The sequence below is a fragment of the Lipotes vexillifer genome, unplaced genomic scaffold, assembly GCF_000442215.2.
Source record: "Lipotes vexillifer unplaced genomic scaffold, Lipotes_vexillifer_v1.1 scaffold988, whole genome shotgun sequence".
In the NCBI taxonomy this organism is placed as follows: domain Eukaryota; kingdom Metazoa; phylum Chordata; class Mammalia; order Artiodactyla; family Lipotidae; genus Lipotes; species Lipotes vexillifer.
In genome coordinates this window covers 881318-905226 of record NW_006797916.1, presented here as the reverse complement: position 1 = coordinate 905226, position 23909 = coordinate 881318, and the positions used below count along the sequence as shown (strand labels likewise).

General features: G+C 45.8%; 1 pseudogene; it reads left to right on the top strand.

Moving 5' to 3' along the window:
- LOC103086609 (proliferating cell nuclear antigen pseudogene) overlaps positions 1 to 2786 on the top strand; it is a 33874-nt pseudogene extending 31088 nt beyond the window's left edge.
- The last annotated feature ends 21123 nt before the right edge of the window (positions 2787 to 23909 follow it).

Sequence of the window (23909 nt, the reverse complement as noted above, 5' to 3'; positions counted from 1 at the left end):
GGACTCTGCTACACTCTCACTGGGATGACGAACAGTTCAAAACAGGTCCTTCCAGACTTTCCAGCCACCTAGCATTCCTTTCTCTCTGCTCAGGTGTTAGGCAATCACAGCAGGGAAGCAGCTCTTGAATAAGACCAGTGCCAAGGAGGAGACATGATGTGTAACACTAGATGCTCTTCACCGTGAGATGCACCCTCCTACCACCCCACAAAATCTTCAGAAGCAGACCAAGTTCTTACATGAGCTTTATCTTCTCCCCTCAGGTACCCATTCCCAGCAAAGACAGAGAAGGTCTCAGGAAAGTATAATCTCTCAGCAAAAGTAATGAGACTTCTTAGGAATACAACTCCTATAAAGAGAAAGACAACAGAATGAGAAAGAAATTCATACTAGATGAAGCAGAATTAATGGAACCAGGATTCCATTTATTCCATTAAAGCAGAACAAGAAGCTTTAAAAAGGCTGTTCAATCCCTTCTAAGAAATAAGAAGGCCAGTGGGGAGGGAATACTGGGAAGATGAAAGAACAAGAAGTTATACAGAAAAAAACCAAGGAGGTAGTTTTTTATTTACTTATTTATTTTACAAATATCAGTAGCTGAGTTAAATGTGAAAATGAATTTAGCTTGAGATTAGTAAATAAAAAGACCCGTCTTAGGAATTCTCTAAAAGAAACAATGAAGATATGAAAAGGATTTTTCATAGTAGAAAGTCAGGCAATACAGAAGACTGAAGAACTGTCTTTTCAGACATTAGGGTCCCAGAAGAAAGAAAACAATTAGGATGAGGGAGACAATATTTGAAAAATTATTGACCAAGAATTTCCCAGATTTGAGGAATATGTACAATCTCAATAAGCAGGGGAAAGAGCCAGCCACATCTCAACACACTACAGTGAAATTTGTGAACATTAAGGAGACAAAATTATAAAACTTCCAATGAGAAAATAAACAGTAATTTTTAAAGGAACACCAATCAGATTGACACCATATTTATCAATGCCAAAACTGGATGCAGAAAGATGGTAGAGTGATAGTTTCCATATCAAAGGACCACAATCTTTAAACTCATAATTTTATACCCAGCTAAGCTATCATTTACACACTGGCAAAATAAGGATATTTTCAGATGCCTAAGGAAGTCCTCATAAATTTTATTACACAAAGACTCTTCTGGAGACATTTTAAAAGAGCCTTACAGCAAGAAAAGAAATGAACTCTAGAATATTGGACCTCTGAGTGACCAAATCACTTACTAAAGCAAGGACTAAGACAAAACAAACAAAAAAGTATATCTGTAGTAAACTATACTAGATGATAGCCACATGCTATAGGGGAGGGGGGTTGGTGTAGGAGAGTCCAGAAAAGAGATAGATACTGATAAATTTAAGAACTGATAAGGAGAATAAGCATTACTATTAAAAAGAATGAGCAGTTGGGAATCTAAATGAGTTCTTCTTCTTCTTATTGCTTATTCTTATTAATTATTGTTTCCAATCCATCTCCCCGAACCCCAAATCCTATTACGAGTTAAGTGCTAATCCATAAGGAATTGACTTCTGTAAAGGGTTCAAAGGAATTCATCTCTGAGGAGGTCTCCAGGCTCGGGGTAAGAAGAGACTGCTTGATTAAACTGCTACAGGCGCGGCGGGCTGGTTGTGGGCTTCCTCCGTCTCAGGCATTCATGGGTTAGCTCCCCCCGTCGCTCTCATCTTCTGAAGCCTAAGTTGGCTACACCTTCCTCCTTCCTTCCGCCAGTGGCCGTGTCCTTGCAACTCCGCCACCACGTTCGAGGCACGTCTGGTCCAGGGCGCCATTTGGAGAAGGCGCTTGAGGCACTTAAGGGCGTCATCAACGAGGCCTGCTGGGACATCAGCTCGAGCGGCGCGAATCTGCAGAGCATGGACTCGTCCCATGTCTCCGTGATGCAGCTCACCCTGTGCTCCGAGGGCTTCGGCAGGTACCACTGCGACCGCAACTTGGCCGTGGGTGTGAACCTCACCAGCATGTCCAAAATACTGAAATGTGCTGGCAATGAAGACACCATTACACTAAGGGCTGAAGATAAAGCGGACATCTTAGCACTTGTATTTGAAGGTCCAAATCAAGAAAAGGTTTCAGACTATGAAATGAAGTTAATGGATTTAGCTACTGAACAGCTTGGAATTCCAGAACAAGAGTACAGCTGTGTAGGAAAAATGCCTTCTGGTGAATTTGCGCGTATATGCCGAGATCTCAGTCATATTGGAGATGCTGTTGTAATTTCCTGTGCAAAAGATGGAGTGAGGGCTTCCCTGGTGGCGCAGTGGTTGAGAGTCCGCCTGATGCGGGGGACGCGGGTTCGTGCCCCGGTCCGGGAAGACGCCACGTGCCGCGGAGCGGCTGGGCCCGTGAGCCATGGCCGCGGAGCCTGCGCGTCCAGAGCCCGTGCTCCGCAACGGGAGAGGCCACAGCAGTGAGAGGCCCGTGTACCGCAAAAAAAAAAAAAAAAAAAAAAGATGGAGTGAAATTTTCCGCAAGTGGAGAACTTGGAAATGGAAATACTAAGTTGTCACAAACGAGGAGTGTCGATAAAGGAGAGGAAGCTGTTAGCATAGAGATGAATGAACCAGTTCAGCTAACTTTTGCACTGAGGTACCTGAACTTCTTGACAAAAGCCACTCCACTCTCTCCTACAGTAACACTCAGTATGTCTGCAGATGTACCCCTCGTCGCAGAGTATAAAATTGCTGATATGGGGCATTTAAGGTACTGTTTGGCTGCCAAGACTGAGGGTGAAGGATCTTAGATGTTCTTAACCTTCAAATTCGAGGAAATAAAACTAAGCTCTTTGAGGAGTGCTTCTGAGATGCCAGCACATACTTAAGTCACCTTTGTCTTTGTACCTACGTACATATGTAGATATTGTTCTCTGTAAATAACTTTTTTTTCTCCATTCTCTACAATTTGTTCAAAGAGTAAAGTCCAAAGTCAAATCTGGTCTTGTTAACCTAGAAATACTTTGCCTCACCTAGGAATACTCCTTATAACTTTTATAAAAAAAAGAGTTTTGACTCTAAATGCCGTTTTAAGTATTGTTTTCAATTTAAATAAAAGTCATTTGAATTTCAAGCATCACAGGGCACTGCCTTCATTTGGACCCCGATGGTTGCAAGTATCCTAGAAAATTCACAATTCAAGCAGCTCATGTAAATGAGCTTATTTTTTCAGTCTAGAGCAGGTTGATATGACATTAGATATAGTGATAAAAAGTATTCCAGGGGCTCCCCTGGTGGCGCAGTGGTTGAGAGTCTGCCTGCCGATGCAGGGGACACGGGTTCGTGCCCCGGTCCGGGAAGATCCCACATGCCGCGGAGCGGCTGGGCCCGTGAGCCATGGCCGCTGAGCCTGCGCGTCCGGAGCCTGTGCTCCGCAACGGGAGAGGCCACAGCAGTGAGAGGCCCCCGTAACGCAAAAAAAAAAAAAAAAAAAAAAAAAAGTATTCCAGATACAGCAGGGGACGAAGTATTTTGGGGGATTCATTTGCCAAACTTATTTTGGTGTTATGACTTGAGCTCAAGAAATGAAAAGGGGAGAGTAGAGCAAATATATAATATTTTGTCATCTTTGCTAGCAGAAACTAACACTTTACGGAAGCTTAATGTACCCAAAGTTCTGTCAGCTTTATAAGACTAGCATTGCTACAGGGCAGTGTTTCATTAGCCTAGGGAGCCTTGTCCAGGAGCCTTGGAAGTTTTAGTAGATCTGATAGGTCCCAAGAATTATGTTTATGCAAAAATAATTTCTCTAGCATAAGTAGCCTTTTGTGGGGACTTATTCCCTTAAAGGATGAAGGTGGCTTAAATTCCATGGATGTTGGAGTCAACCGAGAAAGTGAAAAAGACCCAGCAGTAATTGTGCTACAAGGTCACAAGTTGGCATATGCTGCATATTGAGAATTCCTTTATTGTAGTCCTTTTTTCTGGTGTATTTTGTGTTTGGTAGATTAAATGACAGATTTCTGTTGTACTTGCAGTGATGATAGAACTCACTGTATCCAGTAGGTCACTATTCATTACCTTCTGTGTGCCTGGGGTTTGAGAAGGATATTGACTGCAAAGGGGCCTGATGGAAATTCTTGGAGTGGTGAAAATATTTTATCTACGTTGTGATGATGTGGCTCCAAGACTATATGCATTTGTCAAAACTAATCCAATTGTACTTTACCATATATAAATTATATATTCATAAAGTTTGACATTTTAAAAAGTAAAAAAAAAAAAAAAAAAAGAGAGAGAGACTGCTTGCAGTCCCAAGAAGAGGGGCTTTGCAGGACATGGAGACCCAATTCCTATGTCCCCAAGTCCCGCAAAACTGGGCTGCAAGACAGTTGTTGGAGGCAGAGACTGGCCACACCATGAGGCCCCAGGGATGCCTGGCTCAGAGCTACAGACTCATGCCGTGTCTTCCTGCTTGCCGGGGATGCAGGCGGATCTGGTCTGTTCTGAATCAGCAGATGTACCCTCTGACACGGGCTGAGATGCTAACCGGATCTGCACCATGTGAGTTTCACTGAGTATCTGGGATGTGAGTGGCTGTGACAGCTCCGCGTTACCCAGACAAATTAGGCACAGTCCGTTCCTCAGGGGACCTAACGGTTTAATGGGGGACACAGATGTGCAGACATATTTCAGACACACACAGTGGTTAAAAGTGCAGGCTTAGGTGTCAGAAAGATTCAGGGTGAAGTCCCGGACCCATCACTCATTACCGATGTAGCTTTAGGCAAACTCATTTTTATTCCTGGATCTCAGCTTCCCCACCTGTAAAATGCAGATGAAATTAGCGGTACCAAGCGAAAAGAGCTCTCCGTAGGATTTGAACTGATGTATAGAAAGTACTGAGCACAGAACTTTCATCTGAAAGATTATTATCCTGTGGCAACTTGTACATTAAAACAGCAATTCTTATTTTTATAAACAGATTTTCTTTTTTTAAAATATTTTTTGTGGGGGGCACCGTGCAGCACGTGGGATCTTAGTTCCCTGACCAAGGATCAAACCTGTGCCCCCCTGCATTGGGAGTGAGGAGTCTTAACCCCTGGACCACCAGAGAAGTCTCAAGACAGTGATTCTTAAGAAAGGAGAAGCGTGTGTCGTGTACAGTTTTGAGAACTCTATTCAGTCTATTGCCGTATAATTTACAAAGTCAACCAAATCTTTGCAGCAGCAGTAGCCACTTGGAATTTCAAGCATCACAGGACACTGCCTTCTTTTGGACCCCGACGGTTGCAAGTATCCTAGAAAATTCACAATTCAAGCAGCTCATGTAAATGAGCTTATTTTTTCAGTCTAGAGCAGGTTGATATGACATTAGATATAGTGATAAAAAGTATTCCAGATACAGCAGGGGACGAAGTATTTTGGGGGATTCATTTGCCAAACTTATTTTGGCATTATGACTTGAGCTCAAGAAATGAAAAGGGGAGAGTAGAACAAATATATAATATTTTGTCATTTTTGCAGAAACTAAACTTTACGGAGGACGAAGTATTTTGGGGGATTCATTTGCCAAACTTATTTTGGCATTATGACTTGAGCTCAAGAAATGAAAAGGGGAGAGTAGAACAAATATATAATATTTTGTCATTTTTGCAGAAACTAACACTTTACGGAAGCTTAATGTACCCAAAGTTCTGTCAGCTTTATAAGACTAGCATTGCTACAGGGCAGTGTTTCATTAGCCTAGGGAGCCTTGTCCAGGAGCCTTGGAAGTTTTAGTAGATCTGATAGGTCCCAAGAATTATGTTTATGCAAAAATAATTTCTCTAGCATAAGTAGCCTTTTGTGGGGACTTATTCCCTTAAAGGATGAAGGTGGATGAAGGAAGGATGAAGGAGACACAATGACAAAGACTTGTAGGGCCCCTGGGTTGGAGGAGCAGAGCAATGGGAGTGGGGCACCTCCAGTCCTCGGGGTAGGTGAGGAAGTGACCTGCACGATGGAGGCCAGGTTGGCCTGAGGCGTGCAAGAGGAGGACGAGCTTGACAGTCTGGCATGGGGAGCACAGAGCACTTCCAAGGAGAGAGCCTTCCATGGAAAGACGCAGTGAGCAGCGGCCCTTGGGAGAGAGCAGCCACGCCCACAGGGGGTGGGCAATGCAGATGAGGACCACGGCCAGTTCTCAAAGGATTTGGGTACCACTGGGGAAGCAGGGAGGATGCTGGGTGTTAGCAGACAAAGGCATGGCCAGGTGTTCTGGTGCAGACTTGGGGACGGGAGACAGAACTCTGGGCAAGAACGATGAGTGGGCTGGCCCCGAGAGTGGCCACATGCAAGGAGGGGGATGCACGATGGCCACATTCAGTGATCAGCCATGAGGGGGGAGGGGGGAGGGGGGAACAAGGGGAGTAATGCCTATGGCGTGAGGTCCTGCCCCAGCATCTCCACCTGCCTCCTAGGACCGTGAGTGCCCGGTGTCCGAGAGCCTTCCTCTGGCCGATGCCAAGGTGAAGAAACAAGGATCTGCCATCCAAGAAGCACACAGCGGGGGCTTGTTAATGCTTTTTGCAAGTACTCCACATTTTATTATAAAAATGCACTAAGAGCCATTTGCATAGTACTGACTTTTCATTGCTCAAAAATAGACAAGAATAACTACCCAACAGTTGCTATAGATATGCTCTTACCAGTACTAGATTTTATTTTTAAAAATAATTGTCTTTATTGTGCTAGAAATAGTTGCTGTACATATTATATGCATTTTTAAAGTTGGCTTGCTTTGCCTTTCATGGACCCGATAAATAAAATTAATTCCATTTTTCATGATGAACTGAGTTAATTTGTTAGGCAAATAATTGAATGAATATTTCGTGCTTAATTGCCCAGAGCTCTTGGTAAGTGGCACCTCTGTCCCACCCTGAGGGCCCCGGAGGGCAAAGTCTGAGCCATTTCCACCCTGTCACTGCAGGTGTAATATCTCGAGTCCCAGGGTGGTTAACTGGGCCCACGGGGGCACACGGCCCCTGGAGAGCTCGGCGTCAGATAAGGCTGTGAGTCTTGCATAGATGGGGGCTCTGATGTCCTCTGTCTCCCTCCTGGGACCCAGAAGCGCTGCCAGTCCTTCGGATCAGAAGTCTCAGCCTGAGAGGCTGGTGCAGCCAGGCAGGAACATGGGTGTGGGGACCCGCCGGGGGAGGACTCAGGGTCCCGCAGGACCCAGGACTGGAGATGCTGGGCAACCGAAGGGCACTCGGTCCACGAGCTGTGCTGTGGCCACACCGGCTGGGAACGGAGGGCTCAGTCTCAAGCCAGAGGGAGGGGGAGAATGCTGGGCCCAGCAGGACAGGGACAGAGGAAGCCCACCTCCCCCTTGAGCCCAGAAGCTGTGGGCCACCAGGAGCGGCTGATCAGGCAGGAAGCACAGAGGGAGGCGGTGGAGGCCAGGCAGTGGAGTAGGGGCCTTCTCCGTGATCCCGAGGACCATCCCCTTCAGGGAGAGCCCGGCAGAGACTGGGGGGTCGAGGTCAGGATCACTCCACCCCCAGCCCTGGATATGGCTCTGGAAAGAGAAGTTGAGGGCCTGGCGCCGGGCTGGCCACTGAAGCCTGGACGTACAAGGGCTGAGGGCTCCCTGGAGGAGGTGTGGGGATCCGGTGACCATCCCTGCTGCCTGGCGGATGGAGGGAGAGTGTGCAGGAGCAAGGCTGGTGTCACGAACAGCCTCACCCGTAGCGAATGGGACCAGACGAGACGGAGGAAAGTGGGGTCTTCAGTGCCAAGCCTGGCCTTGTTGACAAGTGACCCCATTAGAGCAAATATTTTCCTTCAAAGTGCAGCTAATCATCACGGCTCCCTTCGGGAAGAGGTACTCCCAGGCACAGATGCACTAAAAGGGCGATTTTCGAGAGCTGTTGGCTTCAGAGCGGAAGGTCTTCTCCATCCCAGGGCAGGTGGACGGGCAGGGAGGGGTTGGGCCCCTCTGGATGGAGCGGAGGTGCCCCCGCCAGCCCCGCCTGTACCTTCCTTCTCCTCTTTCTCTCCACTGACTTAATGGGGAGTCGCTGCTTTATTGGTCAATAACGTCTGAAAGTTTAGTTTTGTAAAAAAAAAATTAGATAGTTTTGCTCCCTGTGGGGGGAGGGAGGTGTGTATGGGGGTGTGGGAGCCACGTGCTCGGGAGGGAGGGGAGCATGCGCCTGCGGGAGTGCCTGGGGTACGTTCGTGGGGTGTGCGTGCCCGTGGCGGGCGTGCTTAGGGCAGTGAGAAGCAGCAGAGCTGACAATGCCTCTTGAAGACGGTGCTTCCTTCGTCTCTGACTCCCAGGGTGGCGGGGGGAGGCATGGGGGTGGTGACTGTATTGCTTGCTCCTCCAGGGAGACGGACAGAGCTGTCGACACTGATTCTGTGAGCTGCGTCTACTCAACAGTTTCCAGGCCAAAGAGCATTTCAAACAAAATTTAATTGAAAATTAATTGAAGAGTACTGTTTCCAAAACCTTCTTGCAGCAAGATGGTATCCATCACATCTGTGTCATTAAGGTGTGGGTGACTTTGGGGCCCTCATGCCTGGGATGGAGGTGCATGGAGCTGACCAGCCCTCACCCCGCTCTGCTCCTTGAGCCAGGCATCATGGTGATGTCCATCCACAGATCTGCCTGCCCATCACGCCCTGGCCCAACACACAGCATTCTCAGTAAAGGTCGGTGAATGCACGAATGGATGAATGAACAGACAGAACTGATGAAGAGCTCCCTGGCTCACATGTCTCCTGGGACAAGGCCCCCACCTCACTCTTTCTTCCGGGGGAGCCACGGGCCCTGGGGGAGGCGCCCAGGCCGAGCAGCCGTTCTCATACCCGTGGGCTCCATGACTCAAGATTGTCAAGGACCCCAAAGACTTCTTGGTGTGTGGTTACATCTGTTGATATTCACCTTACTACAGAGTAACACTGAGAATTTTAATAGAATACCTATTAATTCATGTAGCAATAATAATAACCCCATTACATGTTAACATATTTTTACGAATAAAATAGCATATTTCCCCGCCAAAAAAATAATTTAGTGGGAAGAAAGGCATTGTTTTTACCTTTTACAATTCTTTTTCACGTCTGGTCTAAAGGAAAAGACAGCTGTTGCTCTATCTGCTTCCAAACTCCATCTTCTTGGAGATGTCATTTTGGTTGAACTGAATGAAGGGAATCCGGCCTCACTCAGACATGTCAGTGGCAGACGGGGAGCGTTTGGTGGCTTTTCCAGATAATTGTGTGCATTCTGCTTTGATAATACACCCGAACTTGACAAGTGGTAGTTTCTTAAAGCTACTTGGACTGCGGAATCCGAAACCTTATCAGTACTTAATAAAATGAACACTGTGTGCTCAGTTATATTAAAATTCATTGGTCCATCTTACACTTAGAGTGGATCTTTCACCCGGGCATGATTTACTGTCTGGGTGCAGGTTTACATTAATGTCACAATGGGTCACTTGGAAGCTATTTCTTCACTGAGTTATGCAGATTTCCTGAATGTTGATACATTTCCTGATACGACATTTAAGAAATCACATTCATTAATATCACCATCAATTCATCAGAGAAGTGCTGAGGAGCTGTCAAGCTCATGGTGCAGACATATGTTTTCCAAAATCCTAATTTTCATTTGAAAAAGCTTGAATCTGATCAGTGATGTCAAGTATTGCCAGTTGTTTTCCTTAAGTAACAGGCTTACTTTGTTCATTTTTGAGAAAATATCTTCCAGACACGCAGGTCGGAGTAGCCACAGTTGTGTGAGGACCTCGTCCGTGAGAACCGCGCACTGTCCAGCGAAGCAGGCGTTTTTCTCCAGGGTCCCATCATCTTCCGTGTGCAGCCCCCTTCTGTCACACAGACACTGAAAAAGTGGGAAAGAGGGTCAAGACTTAATAAAATTTTAAAATGTTATTTCTTATCAAGGGCATCCTTAAGTAAAACCTGTAGTTTTTAAATGGTGACGAATCCAGGGGCTGTTCACGCTGTCTGGGGCGCGGCTGCCGAGATCCGAGCTGAGGCTCTGTGGCTTCCCCATCACCACCTTCACACCACGAGGGCAGAAAGAGAAATGACTTCTAGCGCTATGATGGAAATAGCTTTGACCATGTGGACCCCTTGAAAGGGGGTCCGGGAGCCCCAGAGATGCATGGACCGTGCCTCGAGGGGCACTGCTGTTGAGTTCACGGGTCTTAGTGTCTCTCAGAGCCAATGGATTGTGTCTTTCAATTTTTGCACAGACAGTGGAGACGTCTGATCCCGTCATTTCTCTTCTGTGTCGCTGCCGGGACACTTACTTTGAGACGGACGAGTGTCCGTGATCATCATCACTGCCGCACAGCGAGCTCCGGACATGTTTGCTCCCTTGAAGCCCCACCCACAGAGGACCTCATCTTCCGCCGCAGCGTTTGTCCCTGAGTCCTATGGCTGGGTGCGTGCCCTGCGGTCCAGCCCTCACAGGCCGGGGTCCCGCGTGTCCCCTCCAGCTGCTGTGGGTCCACGGTGCCCACTCCCGGGCATCTGGGACAGGGCGCCACTCTCACCGCCGAGTAGAGTGGGCATGTTTGTTTCCATAGAAGTTAATGTTTTGTTTTGTTTTTAGTAAATATCTGACAGTTTAATTTTGAAGAATTCTGCAAATGAAATGCTCCAAAACGTAACATCTTCTGAGAAATGACTGAAAACACGGGGACATTTTCATGGCGTCTTACACACAATGCCTCATTCCTCATGTGAATGAAGCAGGAACCTGTCCCCTGGCGAGGTCCTCCTGCAGGTGGGCAGGGGCTGCTGGGTGCAGCCGGGTGGGAGGTCCACGGGAAGCGGGGTCCTGCTCCCAGGAGGCCAAGGCCAGGGCTCTTCTCTGCTGTCTGTTCACTGCCGCTCTGCTTATCTTTTTTCTTTTGCCCTCCCCAGGTACGTGGGGAGTTTCTTGCCTTTTGGGAGGTCTGAGGTCTTCTGCCAGCGTCCAGTAGGCGTTCTGCAGGAGTTGTTCCACGTGTAGATGTATTTCTGGTGTGTCTGTGGGGCGGAAGGTGATCTCCGGGTCTCACTCTTCTGCCATCTTCCTCTAATCTGCCGCTCTGCTTAGAAAAATACACGCCCACGCACACCGTGTCTGGCCGTCAGTTGGGCCTGCGCGGTGCTGTCTGCCATGTCTAGTTTCCTCCTCACGGACAGCTTCCCGGGGAGCGGGAGGAGACGTTTCCAGGCCTCTGACCTCCCGCCACCCGACTCAGCCCTCGCTCACCCGTGGCGGCTTCCCCCCCCAGTTGCTGCCCCCCGATGGCCTGTTTGCCCTTCGTCCCCTCGGGGCAGTTCAGCCCGCCTGCTGGGCTGTTAAGTAGCAGAAGGAACTTGAATCCTCCCACCGCCCAGTGGTCCTGCAGCCCCATCAGAGCAGGGAGCCTGCTCAGTCCACAGTCGGACCAGACCCCTTTGTACCTGGGACCACCTGTGAGTGGCTGGAGTGGTGGCGGGTGGACACAGGGGTCTTCCGGATGGCCCCTTTCGGGCAGAGGCGCATCTTGAAGGTGCATCCATGGCAGGAAACACGTTTCAGCATGTGTTGCCTCTCCCCAGGGTCCAGGGACTGGTGTTCCCGAGAGGACGAGAGGCTGGGTCGGAGCAGCCATCTCCAGGGAAGTTTGAAGGGTGGTTTTGGCCTCACAGGCGAGCAAGTGTCCCCAGGGCTCCAAGGTCCTGGTGTTGGATTGGAAATTGCACACGGCTTTGCCATCTGCTGTCTGTCACCCGGTTTACTCCACGGGCCATCGGAGAGCTGGGGGCTTCCCCTCCCCAGGGAGCCCTGTCTCTTCCTCCAGGCCAAAGTTCAAGTCACCTTTGCCCAAAACGCAGGAACCCTGGGACAGCGCTAATGAGGCGATGGAGAGCTTTTGCTTTGTGCCGCCCAAGTTGCAGTGAGGGGCTTCAGACTTTCTGAGCTGCCGTGTTCAGCAAGATTCTCTCCAGATTTGAAGGGTGGGTGTGTGTGTTCAGGTGCATGTGTGTGTGAGCACGCGTGTGCGTGTGTGTGTGGGGAGCATGCACGGCGGGGTGTGCGTGTGGGAGGGTGTGTGTGGAAGGCTGGAATACGGCAGCTCTGTCCACTCTTGTCTTCTCCACCTACAGCGTTTGAAGTTGCTTAAGCACGTAGCCTGTGTCAACATGCAGCTGTGGGCATGGTGTGCAGGCTGACACCTCGATGACCAGATTTTTCCTGGGCCAGGAAACCACCTTGATCCTACAACCTCTTCTGGGGCCTCATTCTGGATGGGTTTGGTGAGAAGTAACTTAAACTCAACAAACGCCCAAGTGCTGGAGAATGCCCAAGCCCGTGGGCTTCCCGGGAGCTCTGATGGCTGCAGTTAAGAAGGATGAAGTAATGAGTGCCGTGCAGGGGTCCAGCCGTGGCTCATCGCTGGAACCCCCAAAGCCTCCTCCTTCTATTTCTCCTGATTAGGGGGCAGGGGTGAAGGGAGTGCCCAGGGCCTGAGGGAAGAGAGCGCCCAGCTCTGCGGAGCTCCCTCCCCTGTAGGCCTGCAGGGACCGTTCCCAGAGCTGCCCCAGAGCTGGGCATGTCTTCCTGAGACGTAAACGCAAAAACAACCCCCCAGCCAGGCCTGGCTTCCAGAGATGCCTGGGAAGCAAGCCCATTTCATACACAGAGGATAACAGTGACCCTGGTGACAGGTTGGGAGGAAGACCATCTTAACAACCTGGCAACAATACAGTTGTGGTTGTTTTTTTTTTTAAAGATAAAGGGCCCTGCAGTGCAAGAGCGTTCCCTTTTCTCCACACCCTCTCCAGCATTTGTTGTTTCTAGATTTTTTGATGATGGCTATTCTGACTGGTGTGAGATGATATCTCATTGTAGTTTTGATTTGCATTTCTCTAATGATTAGTGATGTTGAGCATCCTTTCATGTGTTTGTTGGCAGTCTGTGTGGAGAAATGTCTAAGACCTAAATGTCTATTTAGGTCTTCTGCCCATTTTTGGAGTGGGTTGTTTGTTTTTTTGTTATTGAGCTGCATGAGCTGCTTATAAATTTTGGAGATTGATCCTTTGTCAGTTGCTTCATTTGCAAATACTTTCTCCCATTCTGAGGGTTGTCTTTCGGTCTTGTTTATGGTTTCCTTTGCTGTGCAAAAGCTTTGGAGTTTCATTAGGTCCCATTTGTTGATTTTTGTTTTTATTTCCATTTCTCTAGGAGGTGGGTCAAAAAGGATCTTGCTGTGATTTATGTCATAGAATGTTCTGCCTATGTTTTCCTCTAAGAGTTTGATAGTTTCTGGCCTTACATTTAGGTCTTTAATCCATTTTAAGCTTATTTTTGTGTGTGGTGTTAGGAAGTGATCTAATCTCATACTTTTACATGTACCTGTCCAGTAGGGAGGGTGGGAGGGAGGGAGATGCAAGAGGGAAGAGATATGGGAACATATGTATATGTATAATTGATTCACTTTGTTATAAAGCAGAAACTAACACACCATTGTAAAGCAATTATACTGCAATAAAGATGTAAAAATTAAAAAAATTAAAAAAAAGATTAAAAAAAAAAAAAGATAAAGGGCCCTGAGCAGTAACTGACAGTGCTGTTTTTGGACATACAAGCTATTTTTACTGTACCCAAAAGAAAATAGAAATTCTCTCTCTTCTGAACAAATGCCATTGTTCTGTTTCCATGGACCTCCATGGATATATGATTGTGTTTAAATCCATTTTTCTGTACCCCCCAACCCCCCACCCACCATCCCTGGGTCCTGAAGGGGGCGGGAGGAGGCGCCTCGTTGGTCAAGACGCCAGAGTACAGTCAGAGGATCGGGTTGGTACCCACGGCCTCCTCATTCATCAACACGCCAGGGTCGGCTTCCTCATCTGCACAGCGGGAACTCCAACAAGCATGGGTTAGAAGGTCGCTGCAAGGATTCACCGAAACAGTTGCTTCCTTAGCCGTGCAGGCTCCCAAGAGCCAGGACTAGTGCCCCTCTGCTGATACTGACTGATAGCCACCTTTGCAAAAATTGACTTCAAAAGTTAATAAATTTCGGGGCTTCCCTGGTGGCGCAGTGGTTGAGAGTCCGCCTGCCGATGCAGGGGACACGGGTTCGTGCCCCGGTCCGGGAAGATCCCACATGCCACGGAGCGGCTGGGTCCGTGAGCCATGGCCGCTGAGCCTGCACGTCCGGAGCCTGTGCTCCGCCTGGGAGAGGCCACAACAGGGAGAGGCCCGCGTACCACAAAAAAAAAAAAAAAAAAAAAAAAAAAAAGTTAATAAATTTCAAAGAGCTAATAAACAAAATTCTCTTGATGTCAATTTTTTCTCCCACCCATAAATTTGCCTCACGTCTTTCTGTGGCTCCTGCCGACCCCAGAAATGTCAGCCGCCCGCCAGTGTGGAAACCTGTAGAAGCCCCTGCCCAGGTATTGCTCATTGCTTCCACGTGTGGGGACTGTCACTGGTAAAGGGACCTCTCCATGGTGGAAGAGGCCCTGGCTAGCTGGAAGGGGAATGACATAAGCCATCAGACCACACACACCCCTTGGGTGGCTTGATTCCTACCTTCTCTGCCACACTTATCAGTGGAAGCCCCAAAACCAGGGGTGGGAGGCATCATGTGCATTCAGAGCTAAAGCCTCAGGGGAGCAGTAGAGTCTCCTCACCTCCCGTGTGGCTGGGAACAGGGTGCAGGTTGGTGAGAGCTTGTGTGTGTGTGTGTGTGTGTGTGTGTGTGACAGGGCCTGACTTTGGTGGGAAGGAGAGAATGACTTCAAACACATGCCAGAGATGCCTCCTTCGACAGTTCGGCACCTCTGAGCAGGGCCAGAGAATGGAACAGATGCAGACAAGATAGGATGTCTCCATGCAGGATGTGCCAGGCTGCAGGGCATGGTCCTGGCTGTCCCACGGTGCCGCTCTCCTGGAGGGAGCAGAGCCTCACAGTAGAGCCAGTTGGCTGTCCTTCAAAGAAAGACTTTTTTCACCCCAAGGCAAACCCGAGAATGGAGGGGGGGAAGGAGGTGGGAGGCAAGAGGGATGAACTCAATCTGGTTAGAGAGAAAAAATAGGCAGGGGAGGGGCTGGATGAAGCTTAGCACCTGGCCGCACAGAGCCCTGAGCTCAGCGCTGGGCAAAGACAGATCAGCCATGTGGTTCCTGTCCTGGAAGTTCCTCCACCCTATCTGGACCACAGCTACCTAGGATGGTGCAGACAGCTACCTAGGATGGCCAACACCGCATACCTGCGTGTCCTGAGGAAGCAGGTGGGAGGGGCTTCCTGGGGAGGGAGGTGTGAGGGGACCTCGAAGGGCCCTCGGAAGGGAGACGTCAGAAATGTTGGTGGGGAGAGAGGAGAAAGCCACCAGAAACCTGAAGGAGACTCATGTGATCTGCTCACTTTAGTAGACACCACAGAGACGAAATGGGGTAAAAAAACAGGCTAAATTTTGCTCTAGACACTTTGCTACCTGAGGGCCCTTGCATAATCAAAGAATCTTACATCGTTATCAGTCAATTAAAATGTTTGACTTCTTTATCCCTCATTTGATGCCATTTTAATGCAAAGCATAAACCACAGACCAAAACATGGTGGTTATTCAACCTTCCTCAGCTCCTCCCTGACAACCCCAGCTAGCTTCATTTAGGGTAATTGCATCAGCTCGGGTTAAAATCACAGGGCGCTGTGTGTCTTCTAAAGCTCTGTCTCACATGTTTGCTGTGATCGAAGCCCACAGGGCACCATGTGGAGGAACTAGGAACAGAGAGTGAAGAAGTGGCAAACCCACCGCGCCCCCATGAAGGCATGTGGGGAGCCCAAACCCAAGCCCCCATTTGTGGTCTCAGCCGCAGCCGGTCTCTGCTTCCATGACTGGTCTCTGGGGGGAAGGAAGCTACCTGACTCATATTTCGTGTGAAAGGAATTTCTGTGGCTAGAGAAGCAGCAGCAGGCAGGTTCCCATCCTGGGAACACCAGCCGTCTGTGGCAGATGAGATGCAAACGTGTGAACATCTGAATCGTCACGAGGAGCTTCGCCACAATCCCTCCTCCTACTGGACCATCCAGGTGGGCACTTGTGTCTTGCCCCTGAATTACCTGGGTGATCATCTCTGCAGTTGAGTGGGGGTTACTCCAGGCTGGGTGGGAGCAACCTTGCGTCTGTCAGGGGTACAAGGTGTTTAGGTGGGGGGGGAGAGGAGCTGTGGGCCCAGCAGCAGGGGCGAGGCCAGTAGAGAAATGCGGGAAATGGGGGCAGGGACAAGGGGGGCAGAGCCAGCGACACAGGAGTCGGCCCAGTTGGGGCCTTACCCAGCCTCAGGGAGGGGCAGGGACCCCTGAAGATTTACAAGGTGTTGCCAGTGGTGTTGTAGGGAATTCATCCACCAGACTGGTGTCGGAGCCTCTGGTGAGAGGGGAGAATCAGGTAACGAACGTTGAGTCATAGGGAGACCTGGGCCTGGACCAGAGTGGGCAGCCATGGGAGGGGAAGGGGAGTCGGGGAAGAGATATGGTGACAAAACCTTCAGCAGGTTTGAGTGGACACTGGGGCGGGGTGAGGCACTGTGGTGGAGCGGGGCCAGAAGATGGTGGGTGGGGCAGGACTTGACATCAGGGCCTCCGGCGGGCCTCCTGTAGGGATGGACCAGAAAGGTGAGGCCAGACTGGGTCATAGTTTGGCTGGAAGGCAAGTTGTCCAGATCCAGAGGAGAGAGGGGTGGCAATGCAGGTCACCAGAGCTGGGAGGAGGAATGTGACATTAAGAGAAGATTCTGGACAGGGCCAGGACTGCCAAAGGGAAGAGGCAGCAGTGTCTGGGTGGAGACCCAGGGAAGTCAGAAAGAGTGAGAAGGAACAGCCAGGTGTGGAGAGGGAAGGACAGCCCACTGGCATTGCCTCTCACTGGTCCCAGTGTCCGGCCTTTATTCACCTGCCTTGAGCCAACCTTGATGTGGAAGTTCTGACAGTTATGGGGGTGTCTGCTCCAGCACACTCAGAAGCTGGGGCAACAGTCCTCCCTTGGAGGAAATCCAGGTGATGCATCCCCTTATCAATCACACTCTGAAAATAAAACCTGCCACCAAAGAAACCAGGAAACATCCTGACACACGTCCCTGAGCAAGCACTGCCAAGAACCGTCTGAGCCCACCTGCAAAGGTGGGAAACAAGGTTGTTCTTCAGAATAGGTGTCTCAGCTCTGACGTGTCCAATCAATGGTCCCTTACTGGAGCACCAGGGTCCCTGCACCCTGTCCAACCCCACTGGGTGCCAGGAGAAATGAGGTTGTGTAAGGAGTCTGGAAGACAAGGTGCATGATGTTGAGAAGGTAGTCCCTGGAATCCGACCATCTGAGGCCTGCAGCTGAGCCCATATCCCACGTGCAAGGCTGTGACTCCATGCAGCTTGCTCAGCCCCCATCACCATTTCCTCCAATATCAGGGTGTACAATCACCTCTTAGTGTTGAGGAGGGGCTACATGAGATGACCATGCAAAGCACTTAGAACTGTGTCTGGGTCATAACAAGCCTGTGATAAATATTCTTTAATTGCAGTTATTTTTAGAAGAAACTGGCTGTTGGTGCAGCTGGGTGGAGAGGTTGGAGAGGGATGGTGGTCATCACAGCCAGCAGGAGAGACAAATGCTGAGTTACACCACCAAGTCTGGGACATGGAAGATGCCACATGAGCCAATCAGACCCCCGGCCCACTTGGAAGGGGAGAACTGAGGATGCTCAGAGTAGGAGCATGAATAAGTGCCCAGGAGTAGTAAACAGGAGAGCTGGTTTCTAAAGATTGCTCTCAATAACATTGAAACAAGGCTGCCTCCTTCCTCAGCCATTCTGCCCATTTCCCACAGCATTTTCAGCAAGATGTTACTGAAAGAAATGGCGCCCTTCCAATCTAAACACGAGTCAAAAGATGCACCCATGTCCTTCATAGACATTCTGAAAGACGTAGGAAAGAGCATTGCCGTCAAAGGGCAAGAGAAAACACACTTTCAAAGGAGAATAAAAACATTTCAAGTAAAAGAATTCCTCCTGATGTCAAAGAAAAGTTAAAACACAGTTTCCTGAAAACAAAAACTGAAAGCAGAGATACAAAGTACATAGGTCCCAAGAGATAAAAAATAAACTGCTAGAGTTCAGACAAAGAAATGGAAGAGACATCTTTAAATATACAGAAATAAAAGCCATGAAATAAATAGAAAAAATGAGTGGATATTTTTGCTAAAATGTCAAGAATTTGAAAGAGCAAAATACAGCTGAAGAAAACAATGTTAACATGATTAGAGAGAAAATAATAGATCTGGAAGACAGACAAAAAAAGGAATAACATACTCAAACTTGATGTTCCCCGAAAAAGAGAACAGAACAAATAGGACCAAAAAACTAAAGATGCAAAGATATAATAGAAGAAAACTGAAATAAAAGAAGACCCAAATCTGCTCATTGAAGGGACATACTATATCACAAGAAAAATTTGAACAGAGCAGCCATATTCTAGTAAAATGACTAGATTTCAAAAATAAATAAAGAATCCTGTGAGCATCTGGGGAAGAAAAAGTAAAGGTTAAGTTGCCACCAGAGAGAAACCAGACTGGCCTTTGATTTTCTCTGCCTACAGAGTATCCCCCAGACAAGTTGTTGCTCACATGTAAAGAAAACATACAGACATTTTCAAACATGAAAGGATTTGGGAAATGGCACCTCCAAGCTCTATTTGAGGAAAAAAAAAAAAAGACTTCACGAAATCCAGTCAGCTGAGAGATGAAGGAAGAAGGCATCCTCAAAACTCTGATGATACCCTGAATATAGATACAGCACTATAGCTAAATTTCTATGTGAATTTCATTTATAGAGCAGAATTGATTCTATAGATTTGCCAGTGAAGAAATAATAATATAACAACAAAATCAGGAGATGGAGTGGGAAATAAATACTTAAACTGATGGAAGAAGTACTAAAAATTTTAGTCTTTCATAAAACTGTTTAAAGATAAAATCACAAGAAATTAAAAATACAGTGTAACCTAAACTAGGAGGTTGAAGAGAGGAAGGAGAGTTATGAGAAAGGATAAAAGAAACAAACAGAGGTTGTACTATATTAATAAAAGCTGTAAGTAGCCACTAGACCACAAACAGACAAAAACACCCAAATCACACGCACACACACACATCTGTATGTCTTCTCTGGAGGCATTTCTATTTAGATCTTCTGCCCACTTTTGATTGGGTTGTTTGCCTTTTTGTTATTGAGCTGAATGAGCTTTGTATATTTTGGAGATTAATCCCTTGTCCGTCACTTGGTTTGCAAATATTTTCTCCCATTTAAACTTCTTGTTCTGAGATATTTATAGATTCACATCCAGTTGTAAGAAACAATACAGAGAGACCACCTTGACCCTTGACTCAGTTTCCTCCAATGATAGCATCTTGGAGCACTACAGCACAATATCATATCCAGGGTACTGACAGGTGTGGCACATGTCCATCACCACAGGGTACCTTATGCTGCCCTTTTACAACCACATCCACCTCCCCATCTCCCCATACCCATCCCAACCCTGACCCCTAGAAACTACTAACACACGCAAAACACAGAAACAGCATGAGTCATATAGCTTAAACAAATAATCCCTAAAAAGACAAAATAAGATGACAGAACTAGAAAAAAAATAATCGCCATATTAAATATAAATGGATAAAACTCATCTACCAATAGGAAAAAAGATTCTAGGCTGAAACCCCAAACGTACAGATATGCCGCTACAAGAGATGCATTAAGCAAAGGGACTCGGGGGAGTAGAGAAAAAGGATTATGGAAAAAGCGACATAAGAAAAACAAAACAGAACAGAGCAATCTAAAATGAATACCTGTCAAATTTCTTCTGTGCCACATAATACAATATTAAAACCTTTAAAGCAAAAACTGCAAGAAATACAAGGACAAATATATCTATCTTCCTAAGAACACATCATTCTAATGCTACCCAAACTGTTTGAGAGCAGAGATAGAAAAGTGAAACATCCAAATACTTTTTATTAAGTCATCATAATAGTAGCACACAAAGCTAACAGAATGTGCAGGCAGATTTCAGCACAGTCTCCTTCAGAAATATTAATGTAAAAAATATAAACAAGTGGAATGGAGCAGAGCATTAAAAGCGTAGTGCACAACAGTCAGGGTTCAATTGAAGAATAAGATGATCGATCAATATAAGGAAATCTATTATATCAGCCACCAAATAAGATCATTAGAAAAAATCCATATGGTGAGCCCCTTAGATTTCTTTCTTTTTAAAAAAAATTTTATTGGAATATAGTTGATTTACAATGCTGTGCTTGTTTCAGGTGTACAGCAAACTGAATCAGTTATACACATACATGTATCCACTCTTTTTTTAGATTCTTTTCCCATATAGGTCATTAGAGAGTATTGAGAAGAGTTCCCTGTGCTATACAGTAGGTCCTTATCAGTTACCTATTTTTTTATACAGTAGTGTGTATATGTCAACCCAAACCTCCGAATTTATCCCCCTCCACCCCTGCTTTCCCCCCCTTTAACCATCAGTTGGTTTTCTACACCTGTGACTCTATTTCTGTTTCTTAAGTAAGTTTATTTGTACCATTTTTTTTAGATTCCACATATAAGCGATATCATATGATATTTGTCTTTCTTGGTCTGACTTACTTCACTCAGTATGACAATCTCTAGGTCCATCCATGTTGCTGCAAATGGTATTATTTTGTTCTTTCTTATGGCTGAGTAATATTTCATTGTATATATGTACCACACCTTCTTTATCCATTCCTCTGCCAATGGACTTTTAGGTTGCTTCCATGCCCTGGCTACTGTAAATAGTGCTGCAGTGAACATTGTGGTGCATGTATCTTTTCAAATTATGCTTTTCTCTGGATATATGTGCAGGAGTGGGATTGCTGGATCATATGGTAGTTCTATTTTCAGTTTTTTAAGGAACCTCCGTGCCGTTCTGCATAATGGTTGTACCAATTTACATCCCCACCAACAGTGTAGGAGGGTTTCCTTTTTTGTTGTAGATTTTTTGATGATGGCCTTTCTGACCAGTGTAAGGTGATACCTCATTGTAATTTTGATTCACATTTCTCTAATAATTAGTGACGTTGAGCATCTTTTCATCTGCTTTTTGGCCATCTGTATGTCTTCTCTGGAGGCATTTCTATTTAGATCTTCTGCCCACTTTTGATTGGGTTGTTTGCTTTTTTGTTATTGAGCTGAATGAGCTTTGTATACTTTGGAGATTAATCCCTTGTCCGTCACTTGGTTTGCAAATATTTTCTCCTATTTAAACTTCTTGTTCTGAGATATTTATAGATTCACATCCAGTTGTAAGAAACAATACAGAGAGACCACCTTGACCTTTGACTCAGTTTCCTCCAATGGTAGCATCTTGGAGCACTACAGCACAATATCATATCCAGGGTACTGACAGGTGTGGCACATGTCCATCACCACAGGGTACCTTATGCTGCCCTTTTACAACCACATCCACATCCCCATCTCCCCATACCTATCCCAACCCTGACCCCTAGAAACTACTAACCTGAACTTCATTCCTATAAATTTGTCTTTTCAAGAATTTTATGTAAATATGATTATATACTACACAGCTTTTGGGATAGGATTTTTTTACTCTGTGTAATTCTCTCATGATTCATCAAGTTGTGTGTATCAGTACTTGGCTCCTTGTTAATCCTGAGTGTCTGTTCCACAGTGTAGATGCACTGCAGTTTATTCAGCCACTCACTCCTTTAAGGAGACCCAAATTGTTCTAGCTTTTGACTATTATGAATAAAACTGCTATAAATATCGGCGTACTGTTTTTGTGTGAGCTTAAGTTTTCATTTCTGTGAGAGACATACTCAAGAGAACAATTGCTGGGTCGTATGGTAGTTGCATGTTTAGTTTTACAAGAAACTGCCACGTGTTTTCCAGAGAAGCTGCACCATTTCACGTTCTGTCAGGCATGAACGAGGGATCAGTTTCTCCACATCTTTGCCAGCATTTTGTGTTTTACCCCTTTTTTGTTTTAGCGCTTCTGATAGGTGCACATTAATTCCTCACCGCATGTTAAATTTGCATTTCCCTCATGGCTAATGACAGTGAACTTCTTTTCACTTTTCATGTGCGAATTTGCCAGGTCTACTGTCAGGTATTTGCTCATTTTCTAATTGAATTGTTTGCTTTTTTAAGTGTTGTTGTAAGAGTTCTTTATATTTTCTAAATTCAAGTCTTTTATCGGATATGTGGTTTGCATATATGTTCCCCCACTCAGGAGCCTGGCTTTTCATCCTCTTCACAGAACAAAAGTTGTTAATTTTGTTGAGATCCAATTTATCAGATTTTCCTTTCTTGACTTTGTTATCAAACCTGAGAACTCTTCACCTAGCCTTAGGTCCCAAAGATTTTGTCTTTTTTTCCCCAGAAGCTTTGTAATTTTACATTTAAGCTCACAATCCAATTTAAGTTGGTTTTTTAATAAGGTCTGGAGTTGAGGTTGAGGAGGGTTGGTTTGGTTTGGTTTGGCTTAGTCTGGTTATTGCCTATGGATGGTCAATTACTCCAGCATCATTTGTTGAGAACACTATCCTTTTTCTATTCAACTGCTTTCGTACCTTTGTCAATAATCACTTGTGAGTTTTTAATTACAAATTCAACTCCTTTAATAGTTTTAGGATTAATCAGCTTATCTATTTCATCTTAGTTGAGCTTGGGTAGTTTGTAGTTTTCGAAAAACAGGTCCATTTCCTCTAAGTAGTCAAATTTATGAGCATAAAATTGTCTGTAGTATTCCTTTATCATCCTTGTAATATCTGCAGGCACCCTAGTGATATAGCCCCCATTATCATTCCTGATATTTTGTCACTGATATTGGTAATTTATATCTTTTCTCTTTTTATCTCAGTCAGTCTTGTTAGAGGTTTATCAACTTTATGGATTGTTTTTCAGAGAATCAGCTTTTTGTTTCATTGATTTTCTCATTTATTTTCCTGTTTTCAATTTCATTGATTTCTGCTCTTTACTATTTCCATTCTTCTGGTGCTTTTGGTTTATTTTACTCTTTTTCTAGTTTTTGAGGTAGAAACTTAGAATGTTGATTTGTGATCTTTTTCTTTTTTCTAATGGGGGCATTTAAAAATTTATAAGCTTTTCTTTTGGCTGTATTCCACATGTTTTGGTTTGTCATGTTTCCATTCTCATTCAGTTCTATGTATTTCTTTTATTTCCTTTGAAACTTCCTCTTTGACTTATGGATTACTTAGAAGTGCCTTGTTTAATTTCTAAGTATTTAGTGATTTTTCTGTTGTTTTTCTGTATTGATTTCTAATTTGATTCCATTATGGTCAGAGAAAATACTGTATATGATTTAAATCTTTTCAACTTGTTGAGGTTTGATTTGTGGCCCAGAATATGATCTATCTTAGTGAATGTTCCATGGTTGCTTGAAAAACAATGTATATTATTCTGTTGCTTGCAGAGTTTTCTCTATATATCAGTTAGATACCATTGGTTGATTGTGTTGTTCAGTTCTTCCGTAACCTTGCTGGCTTTCTGTGTAATAGTCATTTCAGTTGTTGAAAGTGGTGTATTGAAGAGCCCAACTATAATTGTGAATCTGTCTATTTCTCCCTTAAGGTCTATCAGTTTCTGCTTCATGTATTTTAATGCTTTCTATTTGATGCACACCATTTAGAACTGTTACAGCTTCTGTTGGATTGAGCCTTTTATCATTATGTGATGTCTCTCTTTGTCTCTAGTAATTCTTCTTGAAGTCTGCTGTATGTGATGTTAAGAGTGCTACTCCTGATTTTTTCTTTATTAGTGTTTGCAGGGAGTACCTTTTTTCCATCCTTTTACTTACAACCTACCT